The sequence below is a fragment of the Callionymus lyra genome, chromosome 9 (genome assembly GCF_982586985.1).
Source record: "Callionymus lyra chromosome 9, fCalLyr1.hap1.1, whole genome shotgun sequence".
In the NCBI taxonomy this organism is placed as follows: domain Eukaryota; kingdom Metazoa; phylum Chordata; class Actinopteri; order Syngnathiformes; family Callionymidae; genus Callionymus; species Callionymus lyra.
In genome coordinates this window covers 130,001-143,694 of record NC_141826.1, presented here as the reverse complement: position 1 = coordinate 143,694, position 13,694 = coordinate 130,001, and the positions used below count along the sequence as shown (strand labels likewise).

Genomic DNA, 13,694 nt, shown 5'->3' with positions numbered 1-13,694 from the left:
CTGAGATGTTAGTATAGATTCATAGTTCTTGAGCAGGGAGATGTATCCCATTGTTTTGACTCTAGTAGTGGTTCTGATTTTCTTGATATCCATAATTGCTGAGAGGATGTGGAGGACATCAACATACAGAGCCCGGTCTGGCTTACCAAAAGAGCCGAATACCTTCGATAAAGCGACATCCTTGGCCAACCAGCGTATTTCTCCTATGTGTGCAAGACGTCTATGTCTTGGGTCTTTGCTTTCCTCCTCTTAGATGTTCATCCTCTGGTAGGAATCTTTGATAAAGATGGCATTGTTGTTTAATAGATGAAAAAAGAGAGCCGCTAGCCAATGCACAGTCTGTAGCATCTGCCAGCACAAGATTGAGAATGTGCAACAAATATTTATTTGCAACCACCCACTTTGTAAACGGTTCTGTGATGGTTAAAATATATTTATTCTGATTGAGTGTCTGCCTCAGTGGACAAATCAGGTCAAAACCCACCACCTCCCATGTTTATTTCACCTGGAGAAACAGTTTTTGAGATTATATCCAAACTATGTATCCATTTATAAAAATGTAATTATTAAATAATGCACATTAAGTCACCAATGAAAAAAACCTCACAAAATGACAACCCACCGGTTTATCTTGCCTTTATTGGAGTGAAAGATGGTGGCACTGTCTTAATTGGGTCATTCAGTTGACAGTGGTGACAACATTTGACTTTAAAATCATGAAATACACATAAATAATATGTAAAAATGTGTAAAAGTCCTTATTGACATAAGGTTTTACCTCTGCCATGGCATTCCTGCAGCATGGATTGCCTCTGAACCTCTGATATTACTACCAGCCTCATGTAAAGGCAAGAGGGACCAGTCTAAAATAACCGATTCTCTGTTGAAAAAAAATACATCGATTATAGGTTTGAATATAATAAAAAACAAAACAATTTAAAAGTAAGAAAAAAAATCACCCTTTAGGCGATAACTCTATGCTGTGGTGTGTTGGGGTGGGAATGTGTCCAAGAGAAGTACAAAAGGTTGGACAGGTTGATCAGAAAGGCTGGCTCTGTGGTTGGCATGAAGCTGGACTCACTGGTGACAGTTGCTGAGAGGAGATCACTGGACAAACTACTGTCCATCATGGATGATGACAGTCATCCTCTGAACACTGTCATCAGTGAGCAGAGAAGCAGATGGAGTGCACAAATGCTCCTCCCATGATGCAAAACTAATAGACTCAGGGACTCATTAATTCCTCGTGTTATTAGATTGTACAATTCTGAGTTTGGGGGCAGGAGTGCAGCGAAAGTATCTTGACATTCTATTCTATGTTAATCTTTGTATCCTTTGTCTTTGTTATTTGTCTTTGATCTATGTTCTTTATCTTTATCTTTAGACTAAGATTGTGTAATCTTGTTCTTTCTTTTTATTCCTCTTTGTTCTTGTTTTTTTTTTTTAATGAATAATCACCGAAAGAGACTTCCTGAAGGATCAATAAAGTTCTACCTAACCTAACCTATAAATGCCGACAACACACTTAACTTTTTTCCTCAGGTTGAGGTCCTTTGACGCTACTCTGTTCTTCAGGAACTCTTGCATAGCAGAAAAAAAGACAATTTGCCGATTATATTCCATGTTGGTAACAGGTAACTCCATTGCACACTCAAGTTCTCTCAGGTTACTAAAAAAGGGACAAAGCAAGAGCAATCAATTCGCGAGAGATCAATCTCCAAATGTCATACTGTACTATTGAAATTTTCAATTTACATATATCTACTAACTGAGATAGAGTAGCAATGAATAAAAATAAAAATATTTATAAATCTAAGTCAATCATACATCATTTTTTGTTAACTATAAGCTTTTATATGTATAGCTGCATAACGTTTTAAAGGATATAAAAATAAATATATAATATATATATTATATAATATATAATATAAATCAAACTAACTAATTGCATAAGTTATGTTTTTAGGATGCCATCTTTCCCCAGGGTTGTGAAAATGACTATTGGCTATTAAGAATTTGTAAAAAGGTCTCCATTTACCCTAGTTTGAGGTCGACATAGAGTTCAACAATATTCAGCAAAGCAGACACCATTTGTTAATGAATCATGAATGAATGAATGCTTTATTTTGAACGTTGTTGATGTTACATTAGAAAGTGAACTTAAAACAAACAAAGAAACTAATGACATTAGTCAAACAATAATAATAATAGTCAAAACAATATTTACCCAACAGTAGGATGAAGCATAAGCTTGTCTAAACCTACACCTTTTCCACTACTTAATTATTAGCCATCAAAACCCAGAGTACATCAACAAAATACAAACATAAAGAAACAAACGTACAGCAAAAGGAGATATTTAAGATATAAGTACAGATAAACCACTGCTTTCTTTTTTTTCCCCCACATTTTTTTTATTCAATATTACAGGAAAGAGCATTTACAATGTCAATGTTAACATTTGAAGTGTTCACTTTTTCACCCATTTGAGCGGTACAATGTTTGGTAATAATGATAAATACATTTCTGTGGCAGGACGCACTGACATGCTGATGCTTATGGTCAAGGTTTTCTGGGTTCTGTTGTTGGAAACACTTGGTCGTGCCTGTCAAGGTGGTAGGTACCAGACTGAAGAGTCTTTTTCAATAGTTTTACACTTCAAATGATCAGACAAGTACAAGTACAGCTGATCATTCTTATTGTTTTATTCTTTTAAGATGCACCATGGAGCAGGAGCAAGTCAGCATGACGTCACTCGAACCATGACTCGGACCAGAAACTACTACACGCAAGCCTTCGCTGAGGATGAAACCATCAACGTCGTGCAGATTCACTCTGATGGTTACTCGTGACATTTGTGATGATCTGTGAACAATTGTTTGATATGAAACCTGTAATAAAGCACAATTTGATATAATTTTGAATAACGTCCCATAGTATTCATCATCAGAGCAGGTAATGTGTTGTGAAAATGACTATTGGTGATTTAAAAGTTGTAAAAAGGTTCTCTCTCTCTCTGTTTACCCCAGTTTGAGATCGACACAGAGTTCAACATGAACAATATTTAGGCAAAGCAGACACCATATGTTAATGAATCATGAATGAATGAATGCTTTATTTCGAACATGTTACATAAGAAAGTAAACTTAAGACAAACAAACAAAACGAATGACATTAGTCAAACAATAATTATAGTAAAAACAATAATATTTACCCAACATGTCCAAAGTAAGAAGGATGAAGATAAACCACTGCTTTCTTGAAATCACCACACTTCCAATAACTTTCATAATTTTGTCATTCCATGTGATAGATAGAAGACAGCACGTCTAAAAGCTTTGTAAGACCCACAGTACATGTTTGAACTTTAAAATATACATATTTATGTTATTGATAGGTGACTCAAGACTGCTGTTATACTATCAGAAAACTACACACACCAACAACAACAAATACTGAACGACTAACAGGGTTCATGAAATGATTTATTTGTTTGTAGTGGCCTGTGCTACATTAAAGGGTTAATTCTCTAACTTCAAGAGGCATGAAGGCCCTTGTAAAGCTGATATTTATATGACACATTCAGATGGTCTCCTACTATACTGTGAGAAGTTTGGTGTCAATGAGTCCAAAAATGAGGGAGAGGTTGTCATTCTTCTGTCAAGATGGTCTCTGAGTGTAAGACAATGACCAGACCCGATCTTCCAGGAATGGACTTAGGCAACTTTTTTTCTACTTGGACCTCAGAGCTGATATTTGGATATGTTATACTAGACTCCATTCTGAGTTGAACTGTGCTGGTTTGATGTCGCTATGAACTTCGCTTTGAAGCTCCATAAATCGACCATTATTAATTTAAATGATCTGAAACTTTTAGAGGTTCTTCATGTTCCATTTGTACACATGTTTTCAAGGGCGTTTTTCGAGGTGCTTCCTGAAGCTACTTCCGGTTTGAAAGGAGTGATCATTATGGTTCCACCAGCATATGATTTTAGAGGTGTCAGAGGTCACAAAGACCAGGTTTCATATATCTGAGGGGCACATAGCCCCCTGGGCATCTAAAAATGAGCATGATAGTTCACACTAGCCTCAATATCAAGCCTCTGTTTATTATTGATTAGCTGTAAGTAGTACATGTTATTGATTACTAACGTATGATTATAGATGTAATTATTCCAATAGTAGTAAACGTTTAACTTTTGACACTGGATACGCTATAAACTCCAATATGAATATTGTACATGAGCTGCTTTTTATCACCCTGTCATAATAAAATATATGAACTGTTATCATAAAAACGTTATTTTAATTTTTTAAGCATTGATTGGTATCAATTATAGGCATCTCTGAAGTTACAACTGCATTGATCATGTTGGGATGAATACTGTTAAAAGAATTTAAGTGATCAGAATGTTTGTCCCTCACAAGTCGGTGCCTCGTGACTGATTAAACTTGTACATCATTACTGATACAACTTGTGCATGATGGCTGATGAAACCACATACCATGACATTTGACCCACAAACTGTAGATGGTTCTTGTCTTGCTCCTGCCAGCCGAAGGTCAACCCTGCCAGCGTGTGTGCCCTCTCTAAACAACGTTCATCGTATCTGTAAACCTGTTACAGCCTGGTTGTGGCTGATGTAGCTGTGAAACTAAATAAAAAGCGTGAGGGAGACACAGATCGTTGGTTGTCACTGAGATTGTTTGAGCGTGGTCTCTACGGTCTGAGTGTCTCCCCTCGCGAGTAACACATTTTTACTCTGGTTGTTTTCACTCTGTCCAGGCATCGAGAACTTCACTAATTCTCCTAACAAATACTATGGGAATATTATTCAAAATTATATCAAATTGTGCTTTATTACAGGATCCATATCAAACAATTGTTCACAGATCGTCACAAATGTCACGAGTAACCATCAGAGTGAATCTGCACGACGTTGATGGTCTCATCCTTGTGGGACCATCAACGCGAAGACTTGTGTGTAGTAGTTTCTGGTCCGAGTGACGTCATGCTGACTTGCTCCTGCACCTAAAATGCTCTGAAGATCCTTCAAAGCCTCACCAGTCAAGCCCATGGTGCATCTTAAAATAATAAGACAATAAGAATAATCAGCTGTACTTGTACTAGTTCTGTTCTTCACTTGCTAAATAAACTCTTACCTTGCTGTGACGCTGCCATGCGAGACAACTCTTTCAGGGAATCACAACGACTTCACAGAGACTTCCAGAGGTGGTTCATCTCTTTCTAAAGAATCTTTCACTTCCTGCCGTCTCCATACTGCCATAACAACGTCGAATCCTCTTTGTCAACAGAACCTGGAAAACATTGTATTAATGAAGTCATATGATTCCGATCATTTGAAGTGTAAAATCTATTGTAAAATACTCTTCAGTCTGGTACCTACCACCTTGACAGGCACGAGTGTTTCCAACAACAGAATCCAGAAAACCTTGACCATAAGCATGTCAGTGCGTCCTGCCACAGAAATGTATTTATCATTATTACCAAACATGACTATTTTAAAGACCAAAGTGTGTATGATGTAACCATCTCACCTGCTTTTGACATGTGTTGACCCCTTCCACCTCCGATGGTTAGTCCAGCACCTGATATGCATCACTCCATCTCAACTAAAAAAAAACATAGAATTTAATTTTAGATTATTTCCATAATGGGATGTGCTGTAGGTTTACAAGTTTGTGTTCACTATGCCTACAAATATTACTTACTCACTTACTTCACATTTGAAATCATTTGTTAGGAACCACAGAGAGAAAGGTTTCATATCAAGCAGGTCTGGAGTTCTGGGCAGTTCTTGCAGGTCACTTCCATGCAAAAACAAAACTAAAACATACTAGTGCTCCCTTTTAAATATAATAAATCAATAAATACAAGCAAGTATACTTGATCATTCAGAGATAAGCTCTCCATGTTTCCTTCATCCATTGTTTGATGGTGTTTCCATCTGGTTTACCTCTTTATGCTGAAATTTAAAATACTTTTCAATATTATTTTATATATATTATTTCATTTAAAGAAAACTACAACAGATCAAATCCCTCATCCAAAAGGGTTAAAATAAACGTATACTTATATAATTAAATAGGATAAATATGTTATTTGTATTAATATGCGGAAGTGATAAATGAAATCAATATCTGGAATTAATAAAATAAATCGCCTACCATGACCTACCAATATACATGTGTGAGTTACATTATAATTTAAAAAGCTAAGTTTTAGCGAACTAGCTCTCGTGTTAACGCACCACAGAAAGTTACATTACACGCAATGAAACCTTATTTCTGAGTCGACTTAAAGCAATAATTATATCTTACCTCAATAGACTGGTGACGCGCACCTTGTTCCGTGAAGTTACTGCACAAACGTGGGCAACAAAAACGCATGTTCTGGGACGAGTAACAACAAGTCTGTTGTCAACATCCGGAGGTTTGGCGGAAGTTGCGTGTGCGGCAGTTTTAAAACTTTTTAGCTGACGCTGAAACTACAGAACTTAACTCGGTCTTTATACAAGCACACATCTACAGTTGTATTCCATGGCGCTTTTAAACAAACAAGCACAATATCTCATTTTATTCCTGTAGTGTGACGGCTCTACATTCCTGCACGATCAGTTTATTAGCGTGTGTGACGTCACCTCTGCGGGATCGCGATTACTGTTGACAAACGTCACGTAGACTCTCATTAAATAAAAAGAAAACATATGTCCATAAACGCAATCTCAATGAAAGGTTCTATTTTCATAGAAAAGCTGTCTGGATTATAAAGAGGCTCAAGCGAAATAGCACATCCAGACTTTATTTTAGTCATTCATAAAACAATGTCAACATTAACAGAGTTGAAACACCTAAAAATATACAATATAGTCACTTTTACAGGACCTCTCAAGCATGTCTGCGAGAGCATCTTGACTTCCCTTAATGCGTGAACAATCAAATCTTAAAAAAATAAAAATTAAGCATTTTTTACCAATTTAATGTCGTCGTGTATGACCTCAAAGTGGTTTGAGGTCGTTAAGCGCAATCGGGGGTAGAATTGCAGTGTTGACATTAAACATTTCAAGTGCGTTTCATAGTTTTAGAATTACGGTAGCCAAATGACAACACCGACAGGGCTTTTAAATACGTTGGTTCAACAGATTTGGCTTCAAGTGTTAGCCATCCAGGGGGAAAGTTAAAGTTTCTACTCTTAAGCCAATAATTTAAGATTCTTATATTGGTGGCCCAAAAATTTGGTTAGGCTAGACCACCCATCTGTTTAGGTTTCTGGGGATTTGTCTTCGAATTTGCTGATGTTTTTTATTCCAAATAAAATCTGATAGTAAGCCATCAATTTTGTGAAAAAAGGATAGAGGAGGAAAAAGTTATTAGTGAGTGAACAATCCACAGTTGGTGAATTCTGCTTCACAATGATAGGAAGAGCCGACATCGAAGGATCAAAAAGCGACGTTGCTATGAACGCTTTGCCGCCACAAGCCAGTTATCCCTGTGGTAAATTTTCTGACACCTACTGCTTAAAACCCAAAAAGTCAGAAGGATCGTGAGGCCGTACTTTCACGGTCTGTATTCTTACTAAAAATAAAGATTAAGCGAGCTTTTGCCCGTCTGCTTCACGGGAGGTTTTATTCCTCCCTGAGCCTGCCTTAGGACTCCTGCGTTACCGTTTGACGGTTTGAGGTGTCCCGCCCCAGTCAAACTCCCCGCCTGGCACTTTCCTCTGAGCGGGTCGCGCTTTTTCCCCGGCGCTGGGGCCAGGGGACAGATCGCTTGAAGCCAGAAACGAGGGGTTCCTTTCGGGGGCCCCTCCTCCTCGCCTCACCGGGTAAGTGAGGAAACGATCAGAGTAGTGGTATTTCACCGCCGCGGACCCCCAGAGGGGCTTCTCTCCCATTTATTTTACGCCTCTCATGTCTCTTCACAGTGCCGGAGTAGAGTCATGCTGAACAGGGTCTTTTTTCCCCGCTGATTCCGCCAAGCCCGTTCCCTTGGCTGTGGTTTCGCTAAATAGTAGGTAGGGACAGTCAGAATCTCGTTCATCCATTCATGCCCGTCACTAATTAGATGACGAGGCATTTGGCTACCTTAAGAGAGTCATAGTTACCAGGCCCGCTTCGCACCCCAGCCCGACCGACCCAGCCCTTAGAGCCAATCCTTGTCCCGAAGTTACGGATCTGATTTGCCGACTTCCCTTACCCACCTTGTTCCAACATGCAAGAGGCCGTTCACCTAGGAGACCTGCTGCGGATATGGGTACGGCCTGGCGCGAGATTTACACCTTCTCCCCCAGTTTTTCAAGGGCCAGTGAGAGCTCACCGGACGTCACTGGACGCCGCCGGAACCGCGACGCTTTACAGGGCGCGGGCCCCTCCCTCGGGGCGAACCCATTCCAGGGCCTCACGCCGCCTGTCTCCGCCTGACCCAGGTTTGGGGATCTGAACCCGAATCCCTTTCGATTGAACAGGGGCGACGAAGGCCATCACCCAGACCCTTCCGAACGGCATTCGCCCATCTCTTACCGACTGACCCATGTTCCTATAAACCTCTATGTGGTTGCACTCGTGACATCGCAATGACAACTTTTGCAGAGCACTCACACTTAGGAAAAATCTCATATTGAGAACCAGTCTTCCCCCGCCGACCTCCCTGGAGCCCAACATCCAGGGACTGGTGGAGGTCGCTCGCATGAGCGTGAGAAAGTCTGGCTTGTCTGCTCGAGTCACCCGCCAACCCGGGCCGTGGCACCTCCAGGGACTGGTGTAGGTTGCTCACATGACTGCGTCAAAGTGTCTCAAAGTCGGGCATGACCACTCGAGTCGCCCGCCAACCCGGGCCGGGGCACCTCCAGGGAGTTTTCTACCCACAAACCAAGTACCCAAAGCCCGCCGCCTGGTGGGGGAACATGCCGCCTGGCCCGGTTCTATTTTAGGTCACTTTTCTGATTTTTCTACCCACAAACCAAGCACCAAAAGCCCGCCGCCTAGTGGGGGAACATGCCGCCTGGCCCGGTAGGGGCGACATAGCACAGATGGTAGAGTGGTTGCCTGCAGTCCAAAAGGTTGCAGGTTCAATCCCAGCTCCAGACAAGCTTGTGTCGTTGTGTCCCTGAGACACTTTACCCTGATTGCTCCTGATGGTGAACTTGGCGCAAGTGTGCAGCCTACTCCCGTCAGTATGTGTGAATGGCTGAATTTCCCCTCGCGGGACTAATAAGGGATTCTAAAAAAAATAAATAATAATAATAAATAAATAAATGATCGAAGCCTCCTCAGAAAGTACAGTCTACTCTGAACTTTCTTATATACATGGTCTGTGTTGCAGGACCAGTCCAGTTTACTGTCCAGCCACACGCCGAGGTACTCATAATTGTCAACTATCTCCACCTCGTCGCCTCTGATGGACACTGGACGTGGCTTTGTCCTGGACCTCCCGAAGTCCAAGACCAGCTCCTTGGTCTTTGAGGTGTTCAGCTGCAAGTGGTTCCTCTCACTCCAGTCCACAAAGTCACGTATCAGACTCCTATACTCGTCTTCGCTGTTGTCCCTGATGCATCCAACAATGGCAGTGTCGTCAGCATACTTCTGGACGAGACTCAGCTCTGAGTTGTAGCAGAAGTCGGAAGTGTAGATGGTGAAGAGGAGAGCGGCCACAAACCAAGCACCCTAAGCCCGCCGCCTGGTGGGGGAACATGGTGCCTGGTCCGGTTCTATTTTAGGTCCCTTTTGTGAGTTTTCTACCCACAATAAAGGCACACCAAGCCCGCAGCCTGGTGGGGGAACATGCCGCCTGGCCCGGTTCTATTTTAGGTCACTTTGGTGAGTTTTCTGCCCGCAAACCAAGCCCCCCAAGCCCGCCACCTGGTGGAGGAACATGCCGCCTGGCCCGGTTCTATTTTAGGACACTTTGGTGAGTTTTCTACCCGGAAACCAAGCCCCCCAAGCCCGCCACCTGGTGGGGGAGGAGGCCCCCTGGTCCCGGTTCTATTTTAGGACACTTTGGTGAGTTTTCTACCCACACTGCAGGTCCCCAAATGCCGCCATCTGGTGGGGGAACATGCCGCCTGCACCGGTTCTATTTTAAGTCACTTTGGTGAGTTTTCTGCCCACACTACGGGTCCCCAAATGCCGCCATCTGGTGGGGGACATGCCGCCTGCACCGGTTCTATTTTAGGTCACTTTTCTCACTTTCTGACCCACAAATAATGCCCCAAATGCCGCCGCCTGGTGGGGGGAACTGCCGCCTAGTCCCGGTTCTATTTTAGGTCACTTTTCTCACTTTCTGACCCACAAATAATGCCCCAAATGCCGCCGCCTGGTGGGGGGAACTGCCGCCTAGTCCTGGTTCTATTTTAGGTCACTTTTCTCACTTTCTGACCCACAAATAATGCCCCAAATGCCGCCGCCTGGTGGGGGGAACTGCCGCCTAGTCCCGGTTCTATTTTAGGTCACTTTTCTCACTTTCTGACCCACAAATAATGCCCCAAATGCCGCCGCCTGGTGGGGGGAACTGCCGCCTAGTCCCGGTTCTATTTTAGGTCACTTTTCTCACTTTCTGACCCACAAATAATGCCCCAAATGCCACCGCCTGGTGGGGGGAACTGCCGCCTAGTCCCGGTTCTATTTTAGGTCACTTTTCTCACTTTCTGACCCACAAATAATGCCCTAAATGCCGCCGCCTGGTGGGGGGAACTGCCGCCTAGTCCCGGTTCTATTTTAGGTCACTTTTCTCACTTTCTGACCCACAAATAATGCCCCAAATGCCGCCGCCTGGTGGGGGGAACTGCCGCCTAGTCCCGGTTCTATTTTAGGTCACTTTTCTCACTTTTCTACCCACAAATAATGGCAAAAAAAAATGCTTACAGCACCCAGTATTCCCAGGCGGTCTCCCATCCAAGTACTAACTGGGCCCGACCCTGCTTGGCTTCCGAGATCAGACGAGATCGGGCTCATTCAGGGTGGTGTGGCCGTAAGCGAGGAAAGCGCTTGTGAAATGCCCCAAAGTGTTGAAAATGTTCCCCAGGCCCCTGGTTCCCCATCCCCGCAGGAGGAGGCTCCCCAGGCCCCCTGGTTCCCCATCCCCGCAGGAGGAGGCTCCCCAGGCCCCATGGTTCCCCATCACCGCAGGAGGAGGCAGAGTGGTTGCCTGCAGTCCAAAAGGTTGCAGGTTCAATCCCAGCTCCAGACAAGCTTGTGTCGTTGTGTCCCTGAGACACTTTACCCTGATTGCTCCTGATGGTGAACTTGGCGCAAGTGTGCAGCCTACTCCCGTCAGTATGTGTGAATGGCTGAATTTCCCCTCGCGGGACTAATAAGGGATTCTAAAAAAAATAAATAATAATAATAAATAAATAAATGATCGAAGCCTCCTCAGAAAGTACAGTCTACTCTGAACTTTCTTATATACATGGTCTGTGTTGCAGGACCAGTCCAGTTTACTGTCCAGCCACACGCCGAGGTACTCATAATTGTCAACTATCTCCACCTCGTCGCCTCTGATGGACACTGGACGTGGCTTTGTCCTGGACCTCCCGAAGTCCAAGACCAGCTCCTTGGTCTTTGAGGTGTTCAGCTGCAAGTGGTTCCTCTCACTCCAGTCCACAAAGTCACGTATCAGACTCCTATACTCGTCTTCGCTGTTGTCCCTGATGCATCCAACAATGGCAGTGTCGTCAGCATACTTCTGGACGAGACTCAGCTCTGAGTTGTAGCAGAAGTCGGAAGTGTAGATGGTGAAGAGGAGAGCGGCCACAAACCAAGCACCCTAAGCCCGCCGCCTGGTGGGGGAACATGGTGCCTGGTCCGGTTCTATTTTAGGTCCCTTTTGTGAGTTTTCTACCCACAATAAAGGCACACCAAGCCCGCAGCCTGGTGGGGGAACATGCCGCCTGGCCCGGTTCTATCTTAGGTCACTTTGGTGAGTTTTCTGCCCGCAAACCAAGCCCCCCAAGCCCGCCACCTGGTGGAGGAACATGCCGCCTGGCCCGGTTCTATTTTAGGACACTTTGGTGAGTTTTCTACCCGGAAACCAAGCCCCCCAAGCCCGCCACCTGGTGGGGGAAGAGGCCCCCTGGTCCCGGTTCTATTTTAGGACACTTTGGTGAGTTTTCTACCCACACTGCAGGTCCCCAAATGCCGCCATCTGGTGGGGGAACATGCCGCCTGCACCGGTTCTATTTTAAGTCACTTTGGTGAGTTTTCTGCCCACACTACGGGTCCCCAAATGCCGCCATCTGGTGGGGGAACATGCCGCCTGCACCGGTTCTATTTTAAGTCACTTTGGTGAGTTTTCTGCCCACACTACGGGTCCCCAAATGCCGCCATCTGGTGGGGGAACATGCCGCCTGCACCGGTTCTATTTTAAGTCACTTTGGTGAGTTTTCTGCCCACACTACGGGTCCCCAAATGCCGCCATCTGGTGGGGGGACATGCCGCCTGCACCGGTTCTATTTTAGGTCACTTTTCTCACTTTCTGACCCACAAATAATGCCCCAAATGCCGCCGCCTGGTGGGGGGAACTGCCGCCTAGTCCCGGTTCTATTTTAGGTCACTTTTCTCACTTTCTGACCCACAAATAATGCCCCAAATGCCGCCGCCTGGTGGGGGGAACTGCCGCCTAGTCCCGGTTCTATTTTAGGTCACTTTTCTCACTTTTCTACCCACAAATAATGGCAAAAAAAAATGCTTACAGCACCCAGTATTCCCAGGCGGTCTCCCATCCAAGTACTAACTGGGCCCGACCCTGCTTGGCTTCCGAGATCAGACGAGATCGGGCTCATTCAGGGTGGTGTGGCCGTAAGCGAGGGAAGCGCTTGTGAAATGCCCCAAAGTGTTGAAAATGTTCCCCAGGCCCCTGGTTCCCCATCCCCGCAGGAGGAGGCTCCCCAGGCCCCCTGGTTCCCCATCCCCGCAGGAGGAGGCTCCCCAGGCCCCATGGTTCCCCATCACCGCAGGAGGAGGCTCCCCAGGCCCCCTGGTTCCCCATCCCCGCAGGAGGAGGCTCCCCAGGCCCCCTGGTTCTCCATGCCCGCAGGAGGAGGCTCCCCAGGCCCCCTGGTGCAGGAGGAGGCTCCCCAGGCCCCATGGTTCCCCATCACCGCAGGAGGAGGCTCCCCAGGCCCCCTGGTTCCCCATCCCCGCAGGAGGAGGCTCCCCAGGCCCCCTGGTTCTCCATGCCCGCAGGAGGAGGCTCCCCAGGCCCCCTGCTTCTCCATCCCCGCAGGAGGAGGCTCCCCAGGCCCCTGGTTCTCCATCCCCGCAGGAGGAGGCTCCCCAGGCCCCATGGTTCCCCATCACCGCAGGGGGAGGCTCCCCAGGCCCCCTGGTTCCCCATCCCCGCAGGAGGAGGCTCCCCAGGCCCCATGGTTCCCCATCCCCGCAGGAGGAGCCTCCCCAGGCCCCCTGGTGCAGGAGGAGGCTCCCCAGGCCCCATCGTTCCCCATCACCGCAGGAGGAGGCTCCCCAGGCCCCCTGGTTCTCCATCCCCGCAGGAGGAGGCTCCCCAGGCCCCTGGTTCTCCATCCCCGCAGGAGGAGGCTCCCGAGGCCCCCTGGTTCTCCATGCCCGCAGGAGGAGGCTCCCCAGGCCCCCTGGTTCTCCATCCCCGCAGGAGGAGGCTCCCCAGGCCCCCTGGTTCTCCATCCCCGCAGGAGGAGGCTCCCTAGGCCCCCTGGTTCC

At 45.8% G+C, this 13,694-nt stretch overlaps 2 non-coding genes across 2 annotated transcripts; both read right to left on the bottom strand.

Moving 5' to 3' along the window:
• Nucleotides 1-10,873: 10,873 nt before the first annotated feature.
• On the bottom strand, nt 10,874-10,992 carry LOC148071377 (5S ribosomal RNA). Its single transcript, XR_015712888.1, has one exon. It is a non-coding gene; the product is annotated as a 5S ribosomal RNA (ribosomal RNA).
• Nucleotides 10,993-12,699: 1,707 nt separating this feature from the next.
• Nucleotides 12,700-12,818, bottom strand: LOC148071376 (5S ribosomal RNA). Its single transcript, XR_015712885.1, has one exon. It is a non-coding gene; the product is annotated as a 5S ribosomal RNA (ribosomal RNA).
• Between the last annotated feature and the right edge of the window lie 876 nt (nt 12,819-13,694).